This window comes from Macrotis lagotis, chromosome 3 (genome assembly GCF_037893015.1).
Source record: "Macrotis lagotis isolate mMagLag1 chromosome 3, bilby.v1.9.chrom.fasta, whole genome shotgun sequence".
NCBI classification, from domain to species: domain Eukaryota; kingdom Metazoa; phylum Chordata; class Mammalia; order Peramelemorphia; family Peramelidae; genus Macrotis; species Macrotis lagotis.
In genome coordinates, this window is record NC_133660.1 from 138658681 (window position 1) to 138685855 (window position 27175).

Consider the following 27175-nt stretch of genomic DNA (forward strand, 5'->3'; position numbering starts at 1 on the left):
CCCAACCTCACTTTCTCCTCCACAATTATCTGAGTCCACTGACAAGATATGAATCAGAACAACTGGATATGGCCCTGGATAGGAAGCAATCAGGGGTAAGTGACTTGCCCAAGGTTACATAACTCTCAAGTGTCAAGAATCTGAGACTGATTGGAATTACCTTCCTTCTTACTCCAAGGTCAGTGCTTTATCCACTTTACCACCTAATAAGAAATGAGACAAAGAATGACCTCTTATCTAATCCAAAACAAACAAACAAAACAAAGTAATCCTTATGGTGAAGATCTTCAGTATTTCTAGCCAAAGCAGAAACAATTGCTTTTTACTTTGAGCAAATCAGTGTCCCAAAAATGCCCAAGAGGCATTTGGCCTGAGGATTATCATTAGCCAATCAAAGCTAATCAGAGTGGGTTTAAAGAATTATATTTAAGAAAGAAATCTGAGGGGGCAGAGTCAAAATGGATGCAGGAGATGAGCCACTCCTAGGTGCTTTCTCAAAAATATTTCCAAAATCTTAAAATTATTACTCTAACTAAATTTTCAAGAGACAGAACTCACAGAAAGATCAAATGAGACAATTCTCCAGTCCAAGGTAACTTGGAAAATAATGGAAAAACTGCTCTGCAGAGTTAGAGGAGCCACCCCACCAGAGTGAAGGAACTTCAGATTCCCGGGAACAGCCCCAGGGTGCCTGGGAGCTATGGCTCCCAGCAGCAGAAGCACTTTCCTGACCTGCACCCCAGGGAGAAGCAACCACAACTTGGAAGATCAGCAGGGATGACTCTGCCAGATGGAGCATGTAGCCCAGGCCCTAAGAGCAGTTGCAGATCAGTGTGACCCCAGCACTCAGAGTTGCTGGTAGCCCAGATCCAGGAAATGAAAACAAGGCCATGGGCCCACAACCCTGAGTCTCTGGGCAGCTATGTCCTGAGTGCTCAACCCATTGAAGGTAAGGGAGGGATGAAGACTTCGAGATCTGTCTTCTGTCCCTTGAATAGGACTCTGAGTCTCTGACCACATTCAGTTCCTGATTGCAGTCTAGGCACCCCATAGAACAGGGACATCCCTCCCTCAGCCTCATGGCAGAGGTGTGGGCTTGTGGTCATTCACAGAGCAGTCAGAGCCTTACACACTGAGGTCCTTGTGGGGATGAAGCAATAAAACTCAAAAGCTCAGGAAGCACCCCAAAACTAGGCACAGGCTGGGGAAAAGAGTAAAGAGAAAAAAAAATGGAACCTGAACATTGAAAAATACATTCTCTATGATCCCAAGGAGGATCAAAAAAACCAATCTGAAGATGGGGAAGACCAAGCTTCTACATCTAAATACTCCAAGAAAAATAGAAGTTGGACTCAGGCTATGGCAGAGCTCAAAAAGCTTTTGAAAATCAAGTAAGGGAGATAAAAGAAAAATTGGGGAAAAAATGAGAGAGATATACAGGAAAACCATGAAAAATGAAGTCAGCAGCTTAGTCAAGGAGATCCAGAAAAATGTTGAAGAAAATAACATGTTAAAACCAGCTTAGGTCACGTGGATAAAACAGTTCAAAAATTTATTGAGGAGAACAATGCTTTAAAAAGCAGAATTGGCCAGATGGAAAAGGAGATAAGAAAGCAATCTGAGGAAAACAAATCCTTCAGATGTAGAATGGAGCTAAAGGAAGCTGATTGCTTTATGAGAAATTAAGACACAATACTTCAACACCAAAAGAATGAAAAATTAGAAAAAAAAATGTGAAACATTTCGTTGAAAAAAAACAACTGATCTGGAAAAAAGAATTAGGAAAGATAATTTAAAAATTATTGATATACCTGAAAGTCATGATCAGAAAAAGAGCTTTGACCTCATTTTTAAATAATTCATACAGGAAAATTGCCCTGATATCCTAGAAGCATAGGGCAAAATAGAAATTGAGAGAATCTACTGATCGCCCCTGGAAAGAGACCCCCCACAAAAAACAACCTCCAGGAATATTATAGTCAAGTTTCAGAACTTCCAAATCAAAGAGAAAATATTACAAACAGCCAGCAGGACACAAGTCAACTATTGTGCAGCTGCAGTCAGGATCACACAGGACTTAGCAGCAACTATATTAAGGGCTCTTAGGGCTGGAATATAATATTCTGGAAGGCAAAAGACCCTGGAATGCAACCAAGAATTAACTACCCAGCAAAACTGAACATCCTTTTCCAGGGAAAAAGATGGACTTTCAATGAAACAAGGGAATTTCAAATGTTCCTGTTGAAAGGACCAGAGCTGAATAGAAATCTTGACCTTCAAGTACAGGACACAGGTCAACATAGAGAGTAGAGAAGTGTAAATTATGAGGGACTTAATGATGATGAACTGCTTGTATTCCTGAAAAAAAGTGATACTAATATTACTCACATGAACCTTCTCATTTAATAGAGCAGGTAGAAGGAGCTTTTATTGTTGAAGCACAGGAGAGAGCTGAATTTGAACATATAATATATTGTAAAAATGGAGTCAATGACTAAAAGGGAAATTACTGGAAGTAAGAGAAGGGAGATGTGGAATAGGCTAAGATATTTCATATAAAATATTTTTTTCAATGAGCTTTTGCAATGATATGAAAGTGGGAAAGGTGAGGGGGATTGAATGAACCTTCACTCACATCAGAAATGGTTCAGAAAGAAAACAGCATACACCCTCAATAGGGTATAGACATCTAGAGTAAAAAAGGAGAGAAGGGGGGCGGGGAAGAGGGGGATGTGGGTGGTAGAGGAGAGGGCAAATGATAGGAGAGAATAGTCAGATATAACACATTTTCTTTTGTACTTTCCTCAAAGTGTTGGGTTTGGGTGGCCTGTTTGGGACCATGGAGCTGGGTGGTTGCTGGGTCTCTGAGGTGGAATGTTGGTTTCGGGCCTTTTGATCCCAGGGCCAGTGCTCTCACCACTGTGGCACTCAGCTCACCTGCAGCACATTCAAAAAGAGGGAATGAGTTAAAGGAGAGAAAAGATATAATATATGGTAGTGGGGAGGGATGGATGGGGAAAATTCCAATCAACAACAACAATTGTGGAAAAACATGGAAGTAATTTCTGAGATGAACTTATGATTAAGAATGTGATCTGCCTGAGACAGAGATGATGGTATCAGAACACAGACTGAAACACATATTTTCTCTTTCTTTATCTTTATTTCTCATGCGGTTCCATATTTTTGTGGTGGCAGGGGGTATTATCTTTCCTCTTAAACAAGAATATTTTAGTAATGTATCAATAAAGTCATACTAACCCCCCAAAAAAGAAAAGAATACAGGAAGACTGGGACTTCAGGGAAGCATGTAAGGATTTGCATGAACTGATGCTTAGTGAGATGAGCAGAAGCACAAAAACTTTGTACAACCTAATAGCAACATGCAGGTGATGATCAACTTTGACTTGCAAATTCCATCAGTGCAACAATCAAGGACAATTTTGGGCTATGTGCTTTGGAAAATACCATCTGTATCCAGAGAAAGAACTGTGGAGTTTTAACAAAGAACAAAGATTATTAGCTTCAATTTGGGCGGGGGGAGTTATTTTATTATGTAAGTTTGCTATCTCTTTTATTTTTTCTCCTTAAGGATATGATTTTTCTCTCATCACATTCAACTTAGATCAATGCATACCATGGAAACAATGTAAAGAATAACAGACTGCCTTCTGTGAGGGGTGGGGGAAGGGAAGCAAGAATAGGGGTAAATTTTTAAAACACAAAATAAATAAAATTTTCCATTGAACTAGAAAAAAGAGAAAGAAATCTGACTTGTAGACCCCCAAATGCCTTGAGAATATGCTGGTACCAAAATTTACATTCTTTTAGGCAGATCACTTTCAAGTAAGGTTAAGATGCCTTATATGGACAGAGGAAAAGCAAAGAAATACAAGAAGGAAAGAAGGAAGGCAGGAAGGAAGGCAAGCAGGCAGGAAGGGAAGGAAGGAAGGAAGGAAGGAAGGAAGGAAGGAAGGAAGGAAGGAAGGAAGGAAGGAAGGAAGGAAGGAAGGAAGGAAATGAAGGAATGAATAAAAGAAGGAAGGAAAAATGAAGAAAGGAAGAAGGAATCTGTTTTTACTACTCACAGAGGTTTCTCAAAGAACATCATGACTCAATACCATGCAAGTGGAAAAGTCAAAAGTGTTTGCTTTCTCCTTCCAGATGGAAGTTAGTCACAGAGGGAGGACACTAGAGGAAGCTATGTCACACCATGAATAAAGTGCCAAGCATAAATGTCCATAAGATCTGAGTTCAAATTTGACCTCAGAAATTTAACTAGCTATGTAACCCTGGACAAGTCTCAACCTCAGTTTACCTCTCTTCTCTCAGCTGTAAATATAGGACAACATTAGAACTTACCAACCAGATTTGTTGTAAAGATTAAATATTTGTAATATGTATAGTGTCTAACTCAATGTCTGGCACATGGTATGTCCTATGTAAATGTTAGCTATTATTATTAAGCCACTATATCAAGTATACTATGAAAGAAACATGCAAAAGGTCAGGGAAATGAATTTTTTCACAAGAGTACATGAGAGAATAAAATATAGAAATATCATAAGGGTAGGTTATTATAATGCATTAAAAGACTCTGCAGGATATCTCTACAATGACAGTGAAATTTATCATCCTGGAAGTTTCCCTTAATTCTGTGACTTCTCCCAGAACAGTCTCCTCTACTGTTTAGTTGTTTTATCCCAGAATCTCCATTTTTAAGGATTTCTGGACCAGTCATATGTTTATTCTTTTCCAGTCTGTTCTTGATCTTGGATATTTTCTACTATCTCACCTTCACTCCTATTCCCCCAACCCCTTTTTATTTTGATTTATGGGTTGTCTTCTCCCATTACAATGTAAGCTACTTGAGGGAAAAAAGTGTCCCTCTTTCTAATTAGATTGATATTCTTGTCTTTTAGCACATGACCTAGACTAGAGTAAGTATTCAATAAATGCTTGTTGACTTCATTTAAATGGAATCAGTGGATAAATAAACTTACTGGAGTTTAGTGAAATTTGGTGTAGGGGAACCTACCTAATTAGACATATGTCTTGGTATAATTATTTCTTGAAGGATGAACTAGAATGGAAAGAGACTAAATAAAGACAAGTCAATTTTACAGTAGTATAGGGACTTAGTGATAAAAGTTTATACTATGGTGGGTATTGTGAAGATAGAGAGAACATGATTGAATCAAAAGAAATGGAGATATTCAGAGGGGAAAGATGAATTCTGCCTTGTATGTGTTGCATTAGATGCGCCTTTAGGGGTCAGCTAGGTGGTTCAGTAGATAGAGCACTGACTCTGGAGTCAGGAGTACCTGAGTTCAAATCTGGCCTCAGACACTTAATAATTACTTAGTTGTGTGGCCTTGGGCAAGTCACTTAACTCCATTGCCTTGAAAAACTAAAAAGTAACAAGATATACCTTTAGGAATTTAAGATCTTCAAATGTCAGGTACTGATGCAAAATAGATCTGGGGAGAGGGAAGGTATGGATAGATAGACCTAGAAATCACTTAAGAAGAATATGTGAGACAGGAACCTAAGAGAGTAAAGTATTAATATAAATTGATCAACAAGTTCTGGATTAGTGAAAAATTTGAAGAGTATCAACCTCAAAGTGGCAAAACTTGATGAGTGATAGTGGTAAAGAGATGGGAGAAAAGAAAGGATTTTTAGGATTACCAATCTTATCCAGTGAGTGAGGATTAAAAGATAACAAGCAACCTGTATATGAAAGAGTAACCAGGGATGCAGTCACCAGAAAGGAGCTAACTCAGGTAAAACTAAGAGAGACTGGAAAAAGGAAAGTAAGTTTATACTTTTATAAGCAGACCTACTAGACATAGAAGAATTGGGTAGAATGTTTGGCAGATAGTGCTGAGGGGTGTAAAAGTGAGGGAGCCAGCTGTTGAGGATGGGGGATAGTATATGGACTCCACCTAAGGAACAAACAGAATCACTGTAAGGGGAAGAATTTGAGGGGGAAGGTATATCATTGAGCCTCACTGGGGAAAATACAGGCATAGTAATTAGACTACTCAGGGCTTTTTGTTGAGGTCTAGACTCAGAAGAGGTTAGTTATATATGCCCTATCTTGCAATAGATGGAGTAGGTGAAGGAATGACTTGGAGCAATTCAGTCAGGAAACAAAAACTAGTAGTTCAAGGTAGGTAAAATTTAGGAAAGACATCTAAAACATTGGAAAATTTTCTGGAACTAAGAGACCAGATATTGATGCACAGAATTTTGAATGCAGAAAATTTATAATCAGAAACAAGTTCTATAATTTTATCACTGTTAAATCTTGTTAGGTGTCAAAAACTGTTTGCTCCTGAGATGTAAACTGATACCTGTTGGCTTTTCCCATCTCCCCATTTCACTTTCACCTAACTTTTATTTCCCATTGACATTGGTGTGAAAGGAAATGACATTTTGAACCTAAAAGTCTCACACCTTGGAACCGGAAGGACTATATTGTTGCTTCCCATTGTAGAATACCTGGTCCAGGTGCTAGACCACTCCCCAAGTACCACTCTACTACAGAAGTGTATTTAAGAATAAGCACCATCCCTTTTTGTTCTTCTTGACTTGACCTTCCGCTCTGCAGGATGACTGTATGTATCTCTCTTTCCTTTCTAGGCCATCTCTCTCTCTCTCTCTCTCTCTCTCTCTCTCTCTCTCTCTTCCTTTCTCACCCTCATTCTCACTCAAATATCACCTAATCTCTCCTCAAAGTGCTTACTGTTTTTCTAAGAGTTTTAACCTGCATACTTTGTAATAATTTCTAATAAATCCTGAGCAGTTTTAAAATCCCAGGAAGCACAGAAATTCTTTTGTCTTTCGGTAAACCTGGATTTCTATCTTTAACTGGTTACTGCAAAACTGATTGGAAACAAGACGATTGCCCTTGACACAGGTTAAGGAGGGTGACCTAAGAAAGTCATTGGGCGAAGATAGTGAAGGAGATTTTTGAGTTGTTAAATGAAGATTTAGACCTTTAAAAAAAAAGATTACTGATTTAGTAGTTGGGTTAATATCAGTTAACAATTGCAAACTGGTAGGTTTGTGGACCTAAAATATTGTGGTGGTTATATAGTGAAGAGAAGAGGAAATATATGAGAAATGTTATGGAAATTGCCACTTCAAATTTGGGAAATGATTTCATATGGAATGATAAGAGTCCTGGATAATATTCAAGCTGTAAAATAAGATGATAGTATTCTTGAAGACATATTTAATGGTTAATATTTTCCTCTGATAACACAAAGGTGCATCTTTCACGAGGAAATAATAATGTACTCTAATATAGCAACATTAACTGGCATTTGTTTAGAACTTTAGAGTTTGAAAAAACTTTAAAATATATTAGCTCATTTGAGTGTCACTAAAACTCTGGAAGATAAGTAAAACAGTTATTATTTCCATTTCATGGAATAGAAAATTGACACTCAAATAGGTTACATAGTGAATATGAAAGTACTAGAGTCAGTACTTGAAAACAAGACTTCTTGATTCCAAGTCCAACTTATGTAGCATGGGACCTACAGAATTTGAGGAAGGACAGGGTAAGGGGCACAGGAAAAGGGTGAGATAGTACAAGGAGAAAAAATAAGGGAAAAAATGAAATAATGTAGTGAATATACAAGAGTTATAAGAAGTCAATAACAAAGTATTATCAAGTTGTTTGGGGAAAGTGGTACTCCAGTGTAAATATTTGAGATAATGAATCAAGAATCCTTGAAACCTGAGGGCTTCCTGTAATCCATTGGCTATAAATTATGTTACACTCCTACAGATACTTAGACTTGGATTCCTATGGTGTTTGAAGAATTGATCCCTTCATACTTTGCATTTATCCAAACCTTTCAGCCAGAAAATTTGCAGGAGTAGGAAGGATAGAGGCAGATGCATCAGACATAAGAATAATCTACAGACTGTGGAATTCTGAGCATGCAGATTGAACCACCTTGCAACAGAATTAGTATCCTGATTCCTGCTGTGACTGATTTTTGGACCTTTGTAATTACTTTCCTCATTTGTAGAATATCCTTTACAAAAATAACCTGACACAGATCCCAATTTGCTTTTGGACAGACATTCAATTATATCTCAAGCTACATTAAAATCCTGCTGTTTTGACTTCCCAGCATCCTGAATCATCCCAGAGTAATTCAGCCAAATCACCCTTCTTTAGTCTACTACCATTTCATGACACTCCAATTCATGACTTAAATAGTTGTAAAAATATTATCTATGTCTTCTGTAAAAATGTTTTATTTGGTTCTCAAATAGCAATAGATACATGTAGGGTTATAATTGTGTAGGAACATTTCTCTAAATGTGCATGCAATTGCTAGTCCTGTAATATGAGCACAATGAAATATCTATTGTCATTCCCTTTGGAATTTTCCTTTGGGAATTTAGCTCCTCACACCGACTTTTCATTTTTTTTTAATTTAGAGTTAACTTGGTATTTTGCTTTGGGTGCTGTCATCCCATTGACATTATTTTCATTAAAGCCTTTTTAAATTCCCCTTTGAAAGCAAAGTGAAATAGAATTTTCTAGAAATATTTGATAGTTATTAATTTTAATTGTAGAAAATAAGCACTTTAAACTTTAAAATTAAAAACATCTGTTTTGATTGAGTGATTGATATTCTAACCCACAGATGTTAGCCTTGTATTCTCAAAGTCTGGGTTAAACAGCTCTCCAATGGTTGAGGGGTAAGGGGAATAGAAAAGTGTTGTCACAATTTTGTGAAAGTGCTGAAAGGTGCTGAAAGGAAAGATCAAAGATAATTTTTCCCTTATGTGCCATTGTTTTGCTCCCTAAAGTTTGAAAAAAATTTCGTAACTTCTTTTGTTGTTATTGAGGCTTATTTTGCCTGTCAATGTGAATGGATACAGAGTACACATAGAGAGTGAACTATGCTCAGAACTGAAAAGAAGAAATGAAGGTAAGATAGCCTTCAGAAAACTGAAATATTTTTAATAATTTGAAATATTTCTCTCCAAAAAACCACCATCTATTTAATATTGCCATACTTTCAAAGATGGAATAGAGTTAAAAGCACAGATTATTTCTACCTTTGAAGAATTCAAGAAACCAAAGAACCATTGAGGGATGAACAGAGAGAGTAGGCAATGATAAGAAAGAATTGTGCCTTGTTTTATCAATGAGTGCTGTGATCAAAATAGGCACATGACTAACACGAGGACAGTCAAATGACAAGAGTGGAGGAATAACAAATAGACAAACTACATGTTCCATTATTATTCATTGAATGGCAAGAACACTAGAAGAAGGATCTCAGAACAATAAGTAGATCTCATTGAAGGAAAGACATAGGCAAGGATGAGAAGTCATAAATGGATTGCAATCTGAATAATCAGTACTACCTATGTCAATGTGATAATCTAGCAAAATATTTAAGTATTATTATAAAAAATCCATATAATAGTATAATTCTTGTATTTCATGGATATAGTTGTCATTAAGATTGGACCTGTGATTTCATTCTTCTAGGAAATTAATTTTTGAAAATTCTATTTATCAATGTAGTATAGACATCTTATGCGTAACTTATTATTTTACAGAGTAATCTAGGGCACTAAGAAATTAAGTGATTATTCCAAGGTCTCATAGCTAGATATATAGGAGGCAGGACTTAATTCTTGGTCTTACTGACTCTGTAGCCAGTTTTCTACTTATCATAAGATATCATGTCTCTTTGGCCAATTACTTACTGGTGATACAACTTCTACAAAACCAGTAGAAGTTAAATAGGGGAATACTTATGCCAGTATTTTCAGAAAAAAATTAATTCTGAGTCTCCACATCAGTTTATTAAGTATACAATACTAAACAAAAATAGGCTAGATAATCCTATTTTTCTATAAGTTTCTACTCATTTCTCTATTCATATGAAATATATATTCTTGGAGTCTTAACTAAATATTAATTTCATTGGCTATTCAGTTAATTAGCTGTATTGCAAACAGATTAATTAATTGAATAGTTGATGAATTAATATTTATTTAAATCTCTTAGAATAGAAATGTGTGGGGCAGCTAGGTGGCGTAGTAGATAAAGCACCAGCCTTGGAGTCAGGAGTACCTGGGTTCAAATCTGGTCTCAGACACTTAATAATTACCTAGCTGTGTGGCCTTGGGCAAGCCACTTAACCCCATTTGCCTTGCAAAAATCTAAAAAAAAAAGAATAGAAATGTGTAAAAGTTGACTTGAAGCTTAATATCAAAAAACAACTCAGATCTTGGTAACAGATTGCATAATTTGCTGTTAACTAGAAGAACAAGGAATGGAAGCAATTTCAACTTTTATATTCTCAAGCTCAAAGATCACTGCAAATGGAAACTGAAGCCATGAAAGTCTTCTTGGAAGGAAAACAATTGCAAATTTGAAGAGCAAAATAAAAAGCATAGATATCACTTATCCAACAAAGGTCTCCTGGTCTTCCCTCATATAATACGAAATAAACCTTTTAACAGAAATTTGATCGACAAAACCCAGAAAAAGAAAATAGGAGAAAAACATCTACCAACAAGATCTCTCTCTGGGGACTTTGGGTGAGCCAGGTAAGAGAACACAAAACCAGTGGGGCAGGGTGAGAGTCAAATTAACCTAAGATCAGTAGCAGAAGCTTTGACTGCATAAACTGTGGTTTAAGAGCCAACTAAGCTCCAGAGGCTTTCACTGTGGGAACTGTAGTCTGGTGAGCTCCAGCAGATCCGGAGGGCGAGTTCAGGGGATGTGAGTTGCAGAGGCTAGAAATTGATCTGCTGGGCTCAGCTAGTGTGGAGGATCATGGACTCCATAATTTCATTTCAGTGGAGTCCTCTTCCCAGACCCAATACAGTAACAACCCACCCACCCCCCATCCCCCAAGTCTCAGGGTTGGGCAGCAGATCTCCCTTCATTTCATAGGGAGATCAATATTCTCTGCCCAGGGCCTGGCCCACATTTTTCAAGGATAAAAGTATCCAACAACACCACCCACCCCCCTGTAGGTCTAGGGAGAGGGCCTGAAAAACAATATTTTAAGCAAACTGGGAGATCAAGGATAATAGTTTACATGTCAAATCTATGGAAAGAAAAACAGTTTATGACCAAGGAAGGCATGGAGAACATCATTTAAAGCAAACTAGATAATTTCAATTACATTAAATTAAAAAAAAACTTTTGCACAGACAAAACCACTGTAATCAAGATCAAAAAAAAAGGTAGTAAACTGGGAAACAATTTTTCCTACTAGTATTTCTAACAAAGGACTCATTTCTAAAATATATGGAGAACCGAGTCAAATCTATTTTAAAAAAGCAAACACTCCCCAGTTGACAAGTGGTAAAAAGGATATGCAGAGGCAATTTATAGATGAGGAAATCAAAGCAATCCATAGTCATATGAAAAATATCTCTAAATCATTACTTATTAGAGAAATACAAATTAAAGCATCTCTGAGGTATCACCTCATCCCTCTCAGACTGGCCAGTATGACCAGAATGGACAATGAGTTATGTTGGAATGTCTGTGGGAAATCAGAGACACTAATACATTGTTGGTGGAGCTGTGAACTCCTCCACTCTTTCTGGAGAGCAATATAAAATTATACCCAAAGTGCTACAAAAATGTGCATACCCTTGCATCCAGAAATGCTACTATTGGGTATATACCCTGATGAGATCATTTAAAAGGGTAAAAAACAACAATTGTACAAAAATATTCATAGCAGCTCTGTATGTGGTGGTAAAGAATTGGAAATTGAGTGAATGTCCATCAATTGGGCAATGGCTCAACAAATTGTGACATATATGTTATGAAACACTATTTTTCTATTAGATACCAGGAGATTCACAGAAGCCTGGAGGGATTTGCATGAACTGAAGCTGAGTAAAATGTGCAGAACTGGAAGAATATTGTACACCATAAGAGCAATATGGGGTTGATGATCAATCTTAATTGACTTACTCATTCTATCAGTTCAACAATCAGGTCCAATTTGTATTGGTATCCAAAGAATTGTGGAGTTTGATCAAAGACCAAAGACTATTACCTTTAATTAAAAAAAAGTTATCTTATTCTGTAATTTTGGTGTCTCTTTTATTTTTTTTTCCTTTAAGGATACGATTTCTCTCTCAAAACATTCAACTTAGATCAATGTATAGAATGGAAGTAATTTAAAGACTAACAGACTGCCTTTTGTGGGGGTGGGGGTGGGGGTGGGGAACATAAGTAGGATGGGGGGAATTGTAAAAATCTAAAATAAATAAATTAAAGATGGAAAAATATGATGAATTTAAGATCACTGTGGGTCATTAGCTTTCTCAAGATGTTGGTTGAATCCTCTTCTCAAGAATTATCTTAATAGTGTTTCTTCACAAAATGAAATACCTCACCTTATATCTTTCAGGAAAAAGTTCTCCTATTTCGTTTTTCCATGCTCAATCTTTGTCCAACTATGATAGTTGGAGAAACTATATAAAATAACACTGAAAATGCCAGTTTTCATACAGACTATTAGTGGATTACAATTAAATATTACTCCTCACAAGCCCATTATCTTCTAAATATATAGTAACTACTCCATAGCCTTTGTAGGAGGAGCTTTTAGAGATGGGTACCAAATTTAGCTCCTTAGACAATATAGCATGCTCCCACATTGCTATCACATATCATTTGCCAAATTATGTCTATTCTTCTCATACTTTTGCTACTTTCAATAATCTACTCAATATGTATATTTTTATTTTTTCATAATGTTTTAAAAAATATGGGAAAATAAGCATGTTTCAGTAATTAATATATTCTCAAGTTGACTTTTCAGATAATAATTTTAGATAATCTTTCCATAACTCCCTTCTTTCAGTACCTAAGAACTATAAAGAAGACAGAAAAAATGTTATCTTAGAATATTTGAATACAGAATCACTTGAAATGTAATCCACCTTTTGAAACAAATGAGCTCATTTAAAAAAATGAAATGGACAACTGCAGCATTTTTTGTTGAATATTAATGCTTTTAATAGGACAGTTTAAGTAATTTATTTAAAGAACAGAGGTATATAATTAACTGTATTTTCCAGTTGTCATAATAGAACCTATTTCATCTACTGGGTTATGTATTTGAAGAGTTACTCAGTGTAACTGTAGCAATTAAATATTTAGGTTATAGTGTTTAAGTTTATGAAAACAAGCTTAGGGTAGATAGATGGAATTTATTATGCTGATGTTCTTCTTATCTTTTAAGTGATTGTATATTGATAAGAGAATTCATGAAGGTAGGAAGAAATATAGACTAATACTCCAGAGCAGAGAAACCAAATGATCAAAGGCAAGAAACAGAAAAGAAAGATTTTTGAGAAGAAAATTTGAAAATATGTAGCATACAAAATTCAGTTTCACAATTCATCAAATATTGAAGAAATTGCAATCTAGTCCAATCTGAATAGAAATGTTCCCACCAACATACCAAATAATTTTCTAGCCTTTACTCAAAGAACTCAAGCAACAAGGAACCTGCTACTTTTGCAAAGACTTATTTTACTTTAGAAAAGATCTGATTTTTAAAAAGTATTTTTATATCTATCTAATCATCTATAACTTCTACCTCCTGAAGTTTAAGCCACTTGGGGATTTTTTGCATTTACCAATTTTGTCCTTATTTTGGTATAGGGTGTGAGAAGTGAATCTGTAGTTAGTTTTTGCCTTACTATTTTCCAGTTTTCCCAACAACTCTTGTCACATAGTGAGATCTTATAGCAGAAGCTAATGTCTTTGGCTTTGTCAAACAGTAGATTATTGTTGTCATTTACTACTTTTCTTTTGAACCTATCGAAGTCCACTAATTTATTTTTTTAAGGTTTTTTTGCTAGGCAAAGAGGGTTAAGTGGCTTGCCCAAGGCCACACAGCCAGGTAATTATTAAGTGTCTGAGATCGGACTCTTGACTCCAGGGCTGGTGCTTTATCCACTATGCCACCTAGCCGCCCACATTACTCTTTTTCTTAACCAGTACCAGGCTGTATTGATGATGACTGGCACTTAATATTATAGTTTTAGATCCAGGAGAATTAGACCAGCCTCCTTTACACTTCTTTTCATCAGTTTCCTTGATATTCTTGACTGTTTTTGCTCCAGGTGAATTTTGTTAGTATTCTTTCTAGTTTGGCAAAATAATTATTTGGTAGTTTAATTGGTAAGGCACTGAATAAGTAATTAGATTTGAGTAGAATTGTAATTTTTATTACATTAGCTCAATCTAAACATGAGAATTTGACATTTATCCAATTATTTAAATCTGACTTTATTTGTATGAGAAATGCTTTAGAGTTGGGTTTTCTGGGTTTGTCTGAGATGGTAGATTTCCAACTATTTAATGTTGTCTATGGTCACTTTAAATGAAATTTCTCTAGAAATGCTGATGATTTATGTGGATTTATATTATATCTTGGTATTTTATTGGATTTGTAAACTATTTCAAGAAGTTTTTTGAGATAATTTTCTTGGTATCTTTAAGTATACCATCATATCATCTTTAAAGAGAGAAAGCTTTTATTTTTCATTGCCAATTCTGATTTGTTCAATTTCTTTTTCTTCTCTTATTGTTAGAACTAACATTTCTAGAACTATGTTAAATAGTAATGGTGATAATGGGCATCCTTTTCTCACCTCTAATCTTATTGAAAATGCTCCAAGTTTCAGATGGTTGCTACTTTTTAAAATTTTATTTTTAGTTTGTTTGTTTTCATGTTATTACAATAATCTTGTTGTGAAAGTAAATATAAACCCACCCTCTTGCCAAAATGATATAGAAACCTCAAGAGAAATGAAGTGGGAGAAAAAAGTATACTTCATTCTGTGTTCAAATTTCATCAGCTCTGTCTCTAGGATATCATAAGTCCATCAGAGAAGTTGTTCCAGTATCTTTTCCCAAAGTCACTCTTACTGGCTGTATTTCCCTACATTCTATTCCTCCCATCTCCCATTTATTCTATTCTCTTTCTCCTTTCACCCTATCCCTCTCAGAAGTGTGTTGTATCTGATCACCCTCTCCCATGATCTTCCCTCTCTTTTATCACCTACTCCCCTTTCCCCTCCACTATTCCCCTTCCCTTATCTCATCTCTTTCCTCTCATTTATCTCTAGGATAATATCGATTTCTTTACCCTATTGAGAGTACATATTGTTTCTTCACTGAGCCATTTCTGATGAGAATGGAGGCTCACTCATTCCCCTCACCTTCCCCCTTCCAGTCTATTGCAAAAGCTTTTTCTTGCCTTTTTTTGTGAATATCTTTGCCCATTCTACCTCTCCTTTACCTTTCGCCAAGTACTTTCCTTTATCACCCATTGACTCCAACTTTATACCACTGATACTATTATATTCATCTATATATGATCCTTCTAATGACTCTAAAAAATGAGAAGGTTCATATGAGTTATCAGTATCTTCTTCCCCTGCAAGAATACACACAGTTCAGCATCATTGAGTTCCTAATAACTAGTCCTTCTTGTTCACCCTCTCTTTGCTTCACCCAATTCTTTACTTCAACATCAAACTTTGTTTCCTACTCTGATTTTTTCAACAGGAAAGATTGAGTCTTATTTCTTTGAAAGTCCTTCTTTTCCCCCTGAAAGAGGATATTAAGTTTTGCTGGGTATTTGATTCTCAGTTACAAACCAAGCTCTTTTGCCTTCCAGAATATCATACTTCATATCCTTCAAACTGGAAACAGCTGCACCACAACCAGGCTGGAGCAAACCAACTCACACCTTCCAGGAACAGCCCACCAAGCACCTCGGTCCCTAGGTACATCTGAGTTCAAAGTAGAGGGGGGCAGTTTCCAGAACTCTTGGCCCTGGAATTTATTTTATATTTTATCAAAGGCTTTTACAGCATCTATTGAGGTAATCATATGCTTTCTACTGGCTTTGCTATAGATATGTCCAATAATGTTGAATATTTTCCTAATATTGAACCATCCTTGACAACCTGGTATAAATCCTTTGTAATCATGGAGTATTATACTAGTAATAACTTGCTGTAATCTTTTTTTGCTAAATTATTTTTATGATTTTTACATCAATATTCATCAATCTCCCTAAGATTGGTCTATACATTTCTTCATCTGTTTTGGTTCTTCCTGATTTAAGTGTCAGCACCATGTTGGTAGCATAAAAAGAATTTGGCAGAACTCCTCCTATTTTTTAAAATAATTTATGTAGAATAGGATAGGAATTACTTATTCCTTAAATGTTTATTAGGAATCTCTTGTAAATTCCATCTGGAATAGGATAATTTTTCTTGGGGAGATTATTGATAGATTCTTTAATGTCTTTCCGAACTGGGGTTATTTCTTCTTTTAATCTGGGTGGTTCACATTTTTGTAAATATTCATCTATTTCCTTCAGATTATCAAATTTATTGACATTGGGCAAAATAGCTCTGAATTATCTCTTTAATTTCCTTCTCATTGGTGGTTAGTACATAATTTTCATTTTTGATATTGGTAATTTGGTCATTTTTTAAAAAAATCAGATTAAACAAATGTTTATCTATTTTATTGACTTTATCATAAAATTAACTCTTAGTTGTATTTATTAGATTAATGGTATTCTGGCTTTCAGTTTTATTAATCTCTCCCTTAATTTTCAGAATTTCTAAATTGGTAGTTAATTAGGGATCTTTATTCTTTTTCTAGCTTTTTTAGTTGCATATCCAATTCATTGATCTCTTCTTTCTCTATTTTAATCATGTGAATACTTAGAGATATAAACTTTCGCCTTTAGATTGCCTTGGAGCATCCCATAAATTTTGGTGTGATGCCTTATTAATATAATTTTCTTTAATATAATTTTTGATTATTTCTATCATTTGTTGTTTGATCCACTTATTAATTAAAATTCTTATTTGGTTTCCAATTAGCTTTTGATTTATCTTTCCATGACCTTTTTTACATGTAATTTTTATTGCATCCTGTTTTCAGAAGTATTTGTTTATTATATATGCCTTTCTGCATTAAAGTAAAAGGTTTTTATGCCATAGTACATGATCAATTTTGGTTTAGATGATATGTAATTCTGAGAAAAAGTTTCATTCTTTTCTATCCTCATTAAGTTTTTTTACAGAAGTCTAACATATCTAAGTTTTCTAAGATTTCATTCACCTTAACTTCCTTCTTGATTATTTTGTGTTTAGATTAACTAGTTCTGAGAAAGGGAAGTTGAGGTCCTCCATTATTAGAATTTTGCTGTCTATGTTTCCTTTTAATTCATCCAACTTTTCCTCTAGGAATTTGCATGCTATACCACCAGGTGCATACATGTTTAATAATGATATTGGCTTCATTAACTATGATATCTTTTAAGGTCATATAGTTTCCTTCCTTTTCCCTTTCAATGAGATCTTTTTGTGATTTTGCTTTATGTGAAATCAGAATTGCTATCCCTGGTTTTTCTAATTCAACTGAAATAAACTATATTTTGTCCCATTCTTTTACCTTTATCCTGTGTATATATATCTCTCTTTGCTTCAAATGTGTTTCTTTCATCTTTTTTGTTTTGTTTTTTTTTTAGGTTTTTTGCAAGGCAAATGGGGTTAAGTGGCTTGCCCAAGGCCACACAACTAGGTAATTATTAAGTGTCTGAGACCGGATTTGAACCCAGGTACTCCTGACTCCAAGGCCTGTGCTTTATCTGCTATGCCACCTAGCCATCCCCCAAATGTGTTTCTTTTGAACAACATATTGCAGGATTCTTTTTTTAAATCCATTCTGCTATCTACTTCCATTTATTGGATAGTTCATCCCATTCACATTTACAAATAAGATTGTTAATTCTGTATTTCCTGCCATGTTGTTGTTCCCCATTTATATTTTTCTTTTTCTTTTCTTCTAATTCCTCCTCGCCACAGTTTAACTCCCTTTCCCCTTCAACTTTTATTTTAAAATTTAAGCTTCAGTTTGTTGTCAAATATCTTTGACTTTCTTTTTCTTTGTTCCTTCTTCCTTTGTCTTCCATATTCCCTGCCTCCCCCCTTTCCTGTAGAGTAGGATAGATTTTTAAACCCAAGTGGGAATGTATTTTGTTCCCACTCTGGGTCAAATCTATTGAATAGAATTTATTCATTTTTCACACTCTCCCTTCTTTCCCTCTAAAATTAGAAATCTTTATCCCTCTTCACCTGGTATTATTTATCTCTCAAGTACTATTAATTAGATATCATCAATGACTCTGATTATTTGATTGCTTGATAAATTCAAAGTGTTATCAAAGTACCATCACAGATTGATTGATTGATTGTTTCAAAAGCAGCATTTCCTCAAAGTCACTAAGTACCTTCCCCTCCTCTGTCTCATTAGATATATACCTTTCAAGAGTCTTGAATTACATCAAATTTTAATCATTTTTTTCTTACCCCTTTTATTAAGTACCTTCCAAGGACATACATCCTTATGTGCCAAAGAATCATCCAAAGTCACATCATTTCCAGAACAATTTGTACCCTTTCCCCCAAGCATACTTTCTTCCACACTTCCTCTCCCCTCCTTTCCCAGTGTACTTAACCCTTTATTAAGTTTGGATTAAGACCAACCTTCATTTAATTAACTATAAGAAACCTGAAAGGTAAGTCCTAGGAAACTCTTAATGTCTCACTTAAGAACTTTACAATTGATTTTAAAAAATGGGAGACACTGACTCAGGACTGTAAGTGCTAAGCTCTTTGGGCATAGTAGAATTAGAATAGGTCAAAAGAATCTGAGACCTCTTCAGTGGAGAGATAAGATCAACCATACCCATATCCTCTAAATCCAGTCTCTTCAATTATATTTGACCCTTTAGTTGTCCTAAGAGAAGTACAATTCTCAAGAGTTTTAAATGCTTTATCTTCCCTTTTATACAATTTGATGGTCTTGACTAACATTTGTTTTTCCTGTTTTGCTTTATCTTTCCACTTTTCATTTAGATTTTCATGAGTCTCTTGAGTAGTGTATTTGGTGATAGAATTCTCTGTACATACTTGTCTTTTTGTCAGGAAATTTTGGAAGTCCTGTATTTCACTGAACATTCATCTTTTCCCTTGACAATACATGCTGAATTTTGCAGAGTAGTAAATTCTTCATTGCAATCCAGGTCCTTTGCCCTCTTATATATGGTATTCCAGGTCCTTAGGTCTTTTAATGTTGAGGCTGATAAATGTTATGTGAGTCTGACTGTGTTTCCATTTTATTTAAATTGTTTCCTTTTTGTTGCTTGCAGAATTTTCTCCTTTATTTGAGGTTCTGGAATCTGACTACAGAAACCCTTGGAATTTTTATCCTGGGTTCTCTTTCTTGAGGGGTTCTATGTATTCTTTCTTTCTTTCTTTCATTCTTTCTTTCTTTCCTTTTTTTAGATTTTTCAAGGCAATGGGGTTCAGTGGCTTGCCCAAGACCACATGGCTAGGTAATTATTAAGTGTCTGAGGTTGGATTTGAACCCAGGTACTTCTGACTCCAAGGCTGGTGCTCTATCCATTACACCACCCAGCCACCCCTATATATTCTTTCAATGGCTATATTGTCTTATTGTTCTAGCAGATTTGAAAAGTTTCTTTTGCTTGTTTTTTTTTTAGGTTTTTCCAAGGCAATGGGGTAAAGTGGCTTGCCCAAGGCCACACAGCTAGGTATTTATTAAGTGTCTGAGGCTGGATTTGAACTCAGGTACTCCTTGAATTCAGGGCCGGTGCTCTATCCACTGCGCACATAGCTGCCCCTTGGATAGTTTTATCTGAAAATTTCCTTCATGATATTTTCCAGGTTCTTTTGTTGATCTTGGCATTCTAATAGTCCAATGATTCATAAATTATCTTTCTTGAATCTATTTTCCGTGTTGTTTATTTTTCCTAAAAATTACAATTTTTGCAGTTTTTAAACCTCTTTATTTTGTTTGATGAAATCTTATAAATTTGAAGCTTCATTGGTTTCTATTTGTTCAATTCCATTTTTAGTGTATTATTTTTTCAGTTAGCTTTTGTGTTTCCTTTTCTACTTGGCTATTTTTAATTTTGATGGAGTTGATTTCTTTAGTTTTTTTTTTATAATTTTCCTGCACAATTCTCATTTCTTTTCTCTATTTTTCTTCTTCCTCTTTTCTTTGGTTTTTAAATACTTTTAAAGCTCTTCTATTGAGTTCAATTCATTGACTCTTTTGAGTCTTACCCAGTGAGTAATTTTTCACTGATTTCTTCTTTCAACATGGCATTGTTATCATCTTTCTCTGCAAAGTAGTTTTCTATAGTGTGCACTCTTTTAACTTTTGTTCTCATCTTTATTGTTTTAGCTCTTTTCCTGGGATATGGGTAGTATAGATCCAATTTTTTTATACTGGGATTGAGTTCTGATGCCTGACTTCTCCTTGGCCAAGATGTTGTCTATGCATTCTATACTTTTCCTTCAAAGAGTTTTATTTCCTTCTTTTTGTCCAGGTTCTACCTATACAGTGATTTGTTCCTCAGTCCTGTCTTTTGTCCCAGTATTCCCATGGTTCAGACATTGTTTGTGATTGGGAACCTCCCTGCTGGCTTGCTACTTACCTGATGAGACCTATGCTGTCATCAAATTGTGAGGACCTGGAACAGCACTGTGGCTTAACGTCTTCTGCAGGCATTCACCTTCTTCAGCCTTACTTGGCTTTACTTCCCCTTTTCCCACAGAGACAGACCTTTACTTGAGTTCCTCCATGATGTGTACTATTGAAAACTTCTTTGGATCTTTTCTTTTTTCTTGGTGGGATCTGTAGCTTTAATGTCTGTGCAGAGTCTTCATTTATCTTTGGTAGGGAAAAGCTTGAGGAGCATGCTAGTTTAACAGTCCTATCTTGACTCCACCCCAGAAATCCAGTAAACATCCTTACAATCTAATCAATCATTTGCTTCATCTAGGATGTTAAATTCTCTTAGGAAGAGTAAAATTAATTTTCTTTTCCAATACAAGAAAATTCCTTGCCTTTTTCTTTTTTCTTCACAAAGTGATTGCCATATTTCATATATATATATATATATATATATATGTATATATATATATATATATATTAGATATATATATATATATTATTTCTTTGTTTCAGTCTTTTAAAAATTGATCAATGCTTATTTTTCCTTCTAGTTTCATTCCCAATTGTTATTCAGATAAATAAGATCATTTTAGTATTTTGACCATAGTGCCTTAATGATTCTATCTTTCCATTGACCCATATACATTTACATTTTTACTTATCTTTTATCTTTACAAATTCTTGTAAATAAAATGAAAATTTAAAGTTGTTTAGCGTGCCTTTCCCTATTAGTAATTAAACATATGTTTTCATGGTTTTTTTTTACAGTTATATGTTTTTCTTCTGAAAAAAGTTGTTCATCTCCTTCAACCATTTAGCTCTTGGGGAATGGTACTTGAATTCTTTTCCAACTATTCTGTCCAACTGTAAATTAAACTGTGATAACAAGTAGCATTTTTAATATCTTCTCTTTCTTCTTTAGTTTTAGTTTACTGTTAATTTTAATTGTTCTCCCTTTCCCAGGGTAGAAGGTTCATTCTCCAAGACAAAGAAAAAGAAGCAATATAGGAATTGAATAGTTCACTAGTTTTTCACAATCATTTATAATTCAACATTTATTTAATATCTACTATTTATCAAGAATTTGCTAGAATCTAGGCATGCATATATAAAAGTGGTTATTTTTTACAAGTTCTCTTCAACAATTAATCTAGCAGAATAGAGACTAAATAGTAAGAAGATGTACATGCTCAATTATGCTCTTATTAGGGGTGGAGTGAGTTTGGACTTGTGATAAATATGGGTAGTCATAAATATGCAAACTCCAATGAATACTAGACTGTAATTTACAGTCCTAGAGGGTTGTTGGGTATACATTTCAAGATTGTAGCTAGTATTGATGAGATGTGGGACTTAAACCATATTTTTCTCATAGTGAGGTAGGTCCTTTACCTACCAAATGACACTGCCTTGACATTCTTTTAATGATATAGATTTTTTTAATGATCATATTTTGAATAGTGACAACCAGCCTAATAGCACTGATAACAATAATGAGAAATAAGGAAATTACCAGGAAGAGAAAAGCCCTGGAAAAGCCCTTTGGCTAATAAATTATCCTCTTTACTCAAAAAACAAACAAACAAAAAAGACACTAAATTACACTATTTAAGAGGTGGTTTCACTTCCTAATCCTTACTCAAACTTTACACATAATCAGCCAGTATTTAGAGTAAGTTCCTAGGTGAATTATGATATTCTATAAGGACATTCTATAACATATTCATCTATAACTGCCTTTACATCTATGATTAAATCTTCAACAAATCTGATATTAATAATTAAAATGTTTAAATGATGTTGAACTCACTCTTTTTAAGAAGGCATAAAGAATATTTTCAAAAGACTTTGATTTTTTAAATTAAAATTAATATTTAAAATTAAATTGTTACCCTGAAAGTAAGGAAAATTCCTATATTTTAAGAATTTTATGTTCTAATGGTTCCAGGCACACATATATTCACTGTTAGACAGTTTCTGAAGATTATAGCTGGAGCAGTGCGGCTTTTAAAAAAATTAGTGATGCTCTTTATTCATGTTGCAATTATTTCTCAATATGTCCCCTGCCCTTTTGCACACATAACAAATACATATAACATATGCATACTAGAGAATATTATCTTTTAGTAAAGATATATATTTAAGGAAAATAAATCAAACAAGGAGTATACCTTATTTCTTTCCCTCTACAAAGTCCAAAATTCCTTTATTGAAAACAGGAGTTATTTTTCATAAGATAAATTATTTATTATATTCAAAGTTGACCAGTACAATGACCTGAGTTCTGATGTGTTTTGCGTTGCTATGGTTTTAACATTACCTTGATCATTGTCTATCCTCATAGTTATCCTTTCTATTATATAATCAATTAATTGGCAGGTACTCACTTAACTTCTATTAATTTGATTTTTGGGAGGGCAGGTACATTTAAAATATTGTCTTTTAGAACTAAGAAAATGTAGTGTTGTGTATCAAAATGAAACTTGATGGAGAAATATAAAAAAGTTATATTATAATCTTGGCTCTACTACGTTGATGACTTGGACATGTCATTTCTTTCCTTTTACCTGCTTTTTTTCATATTAAAAAAACAATGTTGAACTAAATGATTTTCAGGTCCCTTATATTTCTTATTCTATAAGTAGTAAATATTGATTACTATATTAATGTTGGAGCTATTGTTTGTTTTTCATCTATCCATTTAAACTTTTAAATTTTCAAGTCCTTGGAGCAGCCTCATAGGGAGGGTATAACCTGTTTATTATTTGAATGTCTTCTTTTAACTGATAAATGGAAAATATAATGAATTAATTGCTTCAAAAACCTCTACTAAAATTATTTTAGAAAAAATCTAAATCTGGAATAGTTGTTGTAAATGCATCATGGCTAGTTTTTAATCTGATTAATTATGACCCTTCAAAAATCAGTGTCAGCAGTTATTTATTACTCTGGTTATGAATTGGTAGTGTTGTCACTAAATTTATTTTAATCTGAGCATTTAATATTTTTATCAGAGTACAAATATGTATTTATAAAACATGTAAATTGTTCAGAATGACATTGCATAACACAATAGTAGAGTGGCTATCTTGATTAGGGGATTTTAACTATTTTGCTTGGATTGTTCTGGAAATCTTTGGCAGTTTAGTGAAAGGGAAAGAAAAAGAGAATAAGAATTTATATTGAACCTACTATGTGCAAGACATTGTTTTAAATACTTTACAAATATTATGTCATTTGATCGTCACCACAACTCTTTGAGCTAGGTATTCAATTCATTTCATATATATTTGGAGAAATTAAAGTAAACACAGGTAACTGACTCAGGAACATAAAGATGCTAAGTACCTGAGGTCATATTTTAACTCAGTCCTTTCCACTCTGCACTGTGCCAGCTATCTGTTTATATATTTTATTTTGAACATTTAAAGACATTTTGAAAAGGGAGTCAGAATGCTTTAAAATGCATAAAATAAAATACATAGATTTACAAAGGAAATCAATGATACTGAAATGTTATCAAGTTATTAAAAATATTGACAGATTGTATATCAGGAATATATTAGTGGATATAACATGTGACATAATATCTTGACTGGCAATTTTTTTATTAATGAGATACAATTCCATGCAAGAGTTTCAATTATGCCAGGAATTCAGAGTCTATGACAATGATGTTTAACTATGGAAAGAATAAAGAAGCATATAGACCTCTGACAGACTGAAAGCTGACAAAATAGTCCCTTTGTATCTTATAAAACATAGCCTTACTAATAATCATGAAGGAAATAGAGAATTTGGGGTTCCTTATAGAAAGTAGAGCAAATGTCACCAGTTCACCTTAGACTTCACTCAGTACAACCTCTGTGATTTTTCATGGAACACAGTGGGCTTTATGGGATGAGCTGAGGAGATAATTCAGAAAAAAAAATTGCCTTACTTTGTCTTACCCAGCTCTTTTACAGGTTTGTTTACTACCCATGGAAATTATTTGTCTGGGCCAATAATAAGAATTAAAGTTAGTTTTTGACCATAATTAAAAAAAACCATTAAACTGAGCAAGTTCAAAGTAGAGAGGAAATAGAAATAGAAAAGATATATAGATGGATAAGGACTTCTTTAGTTAGCTCATTGTTTTCCTCATTAATAAGATGAGGAAAACTTGATCACCTTTGAAGTCCCTGATAGCTTTAGATCTATTTTGTTGAGAGCTATATTCCTCTCCTCTAAGGGGCACAAAGTTTGAGAGAAGTAAAAGAACAGCAGATGATAGACAACAGCAGTAGCACAGAACAGCAATAGCAGCAGCAGGAAGCACAATAAAGAAAACAAAGCAACAAAGGACTCTACATAAAGCAACACAGCAGCTCACCCAGAGAAATCATCAAAAAACACTGATGCCTCTTTGGCATCAAAAGTATAAATTGTCTGGAATTTGAGTATAACCTGACCATATGCATTCTTGGGTTAGAAATTTTTCTATATCTCTCTATGTGAACATATATTCTTTATAGAAGCTCTCTCGCCTACTGTACCTCTGTGATCTTTGTTCTTGTTCATCTTGCTAATTTATATTATTAAATATTGTCTGGTTGGTTAGACCAGAAACATATAAGTGGAACCTTAGGAGAGTTTTGAGAGGATGCCTACCAAACAATTAGTACTATTTGATCAATGAATTCCTTTCTAATTTTGAAATTCTTTGATTGTCTATATGGGGGGTCTGTAGGAATGAATGTTAAGTGCTATCATCATATAAAATAAGAAAATGCGAGTTTCTCTTCATAACAAATAAATTATTTGGTTCATTATTAGATCATAGAAAAAAATTAGTATGAGTTCAGTTCTCCTCTCAGATTTTATCTCAGTAAATTGAAGGAGATGGATAGGATAACCTATAAAGTACATTTTAGCTCTAAGAAATTATGATTCTATGCATCACAAAAATTATGCAGATAAAAAAGGAATACGTATTCAAGATTAAGAACTATTTCCTCTATTTTCTTATAAAAAGGTGATAAGACAAGTATTTGAAACCCTTGTTATTACAAAACTTTTAAGCAGTGATAGAGTCTGTGGATCAAAATATATTCTTGGTTCAAAAAGAGTTGGTATACTTATATAGATAAGGAGAAACAAGTACAGAGCTTTCATTTGGTAGAAAAAAGCCAACTTGGTTTCCAGGCAGCAAAATATGCCTGAATGATTTGGTAGAAGCAGAGATTACCAATTAACTTTCCCCACTGTATTTTAAGTTCAATGATTCTTAAACAACAAAGGTGTGTGTAGAGTAGAAGGGCAGGAAGGAGCATGGACATGTGGCATGATGCAGTGAACATTGTAGGTAGCAAAGCATTGCCACAGTGTTCCCTGTCTGTGCTCCCTTTAACTGAACATAAATGATGGTTAAATTTTAATATTTCGTTAGGGCTTCAAGTTTTGGTAAGTAAGCTACATGCATTAATGTGCCCAGGTCATACCATAATAGCTTGAAGGAACTAAAGATATTTATACTAGAGAAAACTCGGAGAAAAATGTGGAAGTTGGATACAACTTCTTGTTGGAAAAGGCTGTCAGAGATCAGAAATGTTCTCTATAGTTCCCAATGTCAGAGAAAGCAGAAAAAGCTAAGAGTTACAAAGAAACAGGTATAAGCGTGATGCAAGGAAAATCAATCTTGCAATCTCTTCCCAAATGTAATAGACTGACTCAAGATCTGGTGGATTTAACTTCACTGAGGGTCTTCATGGCTTCAAGCAGAGTTTGAAGAACCATTCATCATGAATGAGGGAGTAGAGGATTTTTTTCCCCTAGTTTGAGGCAAATTCAAAAATCATTGAAGTACTTTCAAACTCTGAAATTCTGTCATTCTAATACTTAGGATAGAACTGAATATAGCTACTATTCCTATCCCCATTTTACAGAGGGGGGAAACAAATTCCATTGAGAAAAAGTAGTGAAATAAACAAATGTGAGAAAGGAAAGCATTAACTTTGAAAGAGCTCAAGACTTAGTTTGCTTCGTAAGAAAAAACAAAACAAAAGCAAAGGAAGAATTCCCCCCAAATGAAGGAACTACACTCATTTATACACCATGAGCTCCTAAGTAGACATATTCAACACTTGCACATATAAGGTTGAGATTTTTGGCCACTGTTTTCAAGGAAAATTGTGAGTGCTGCTGGGAGTCAAAAGTTTCACAGGAGTGCTCATAGGAAACATCAGACCAAGAGATTCAATTTGACTACCAACTAGCCCAGTGTCTGGGAGAAAGTAGAATTCATGTTTCAAGAAAATATTATGATATAGATTCTTAAGTAGGTCAGGAATTTCTGATTCTGGAATTAAAAAGCTTTAAAACTATATTTTCCCAATATAAAATTTAATTGATTCAAGATATCTAGGTTTATTAGAAATAGTCTGAAGTAATGTATTAGTATAGATGAATCTATGTGCTAAATTTGTAATCAGAGGATTTGGATTTGAGTATTTGTACTGATACTATTTGCCTGTAACTCTAATTGTTTTAAAATTTTTCCATATGAGTAGTGTTGTGAAA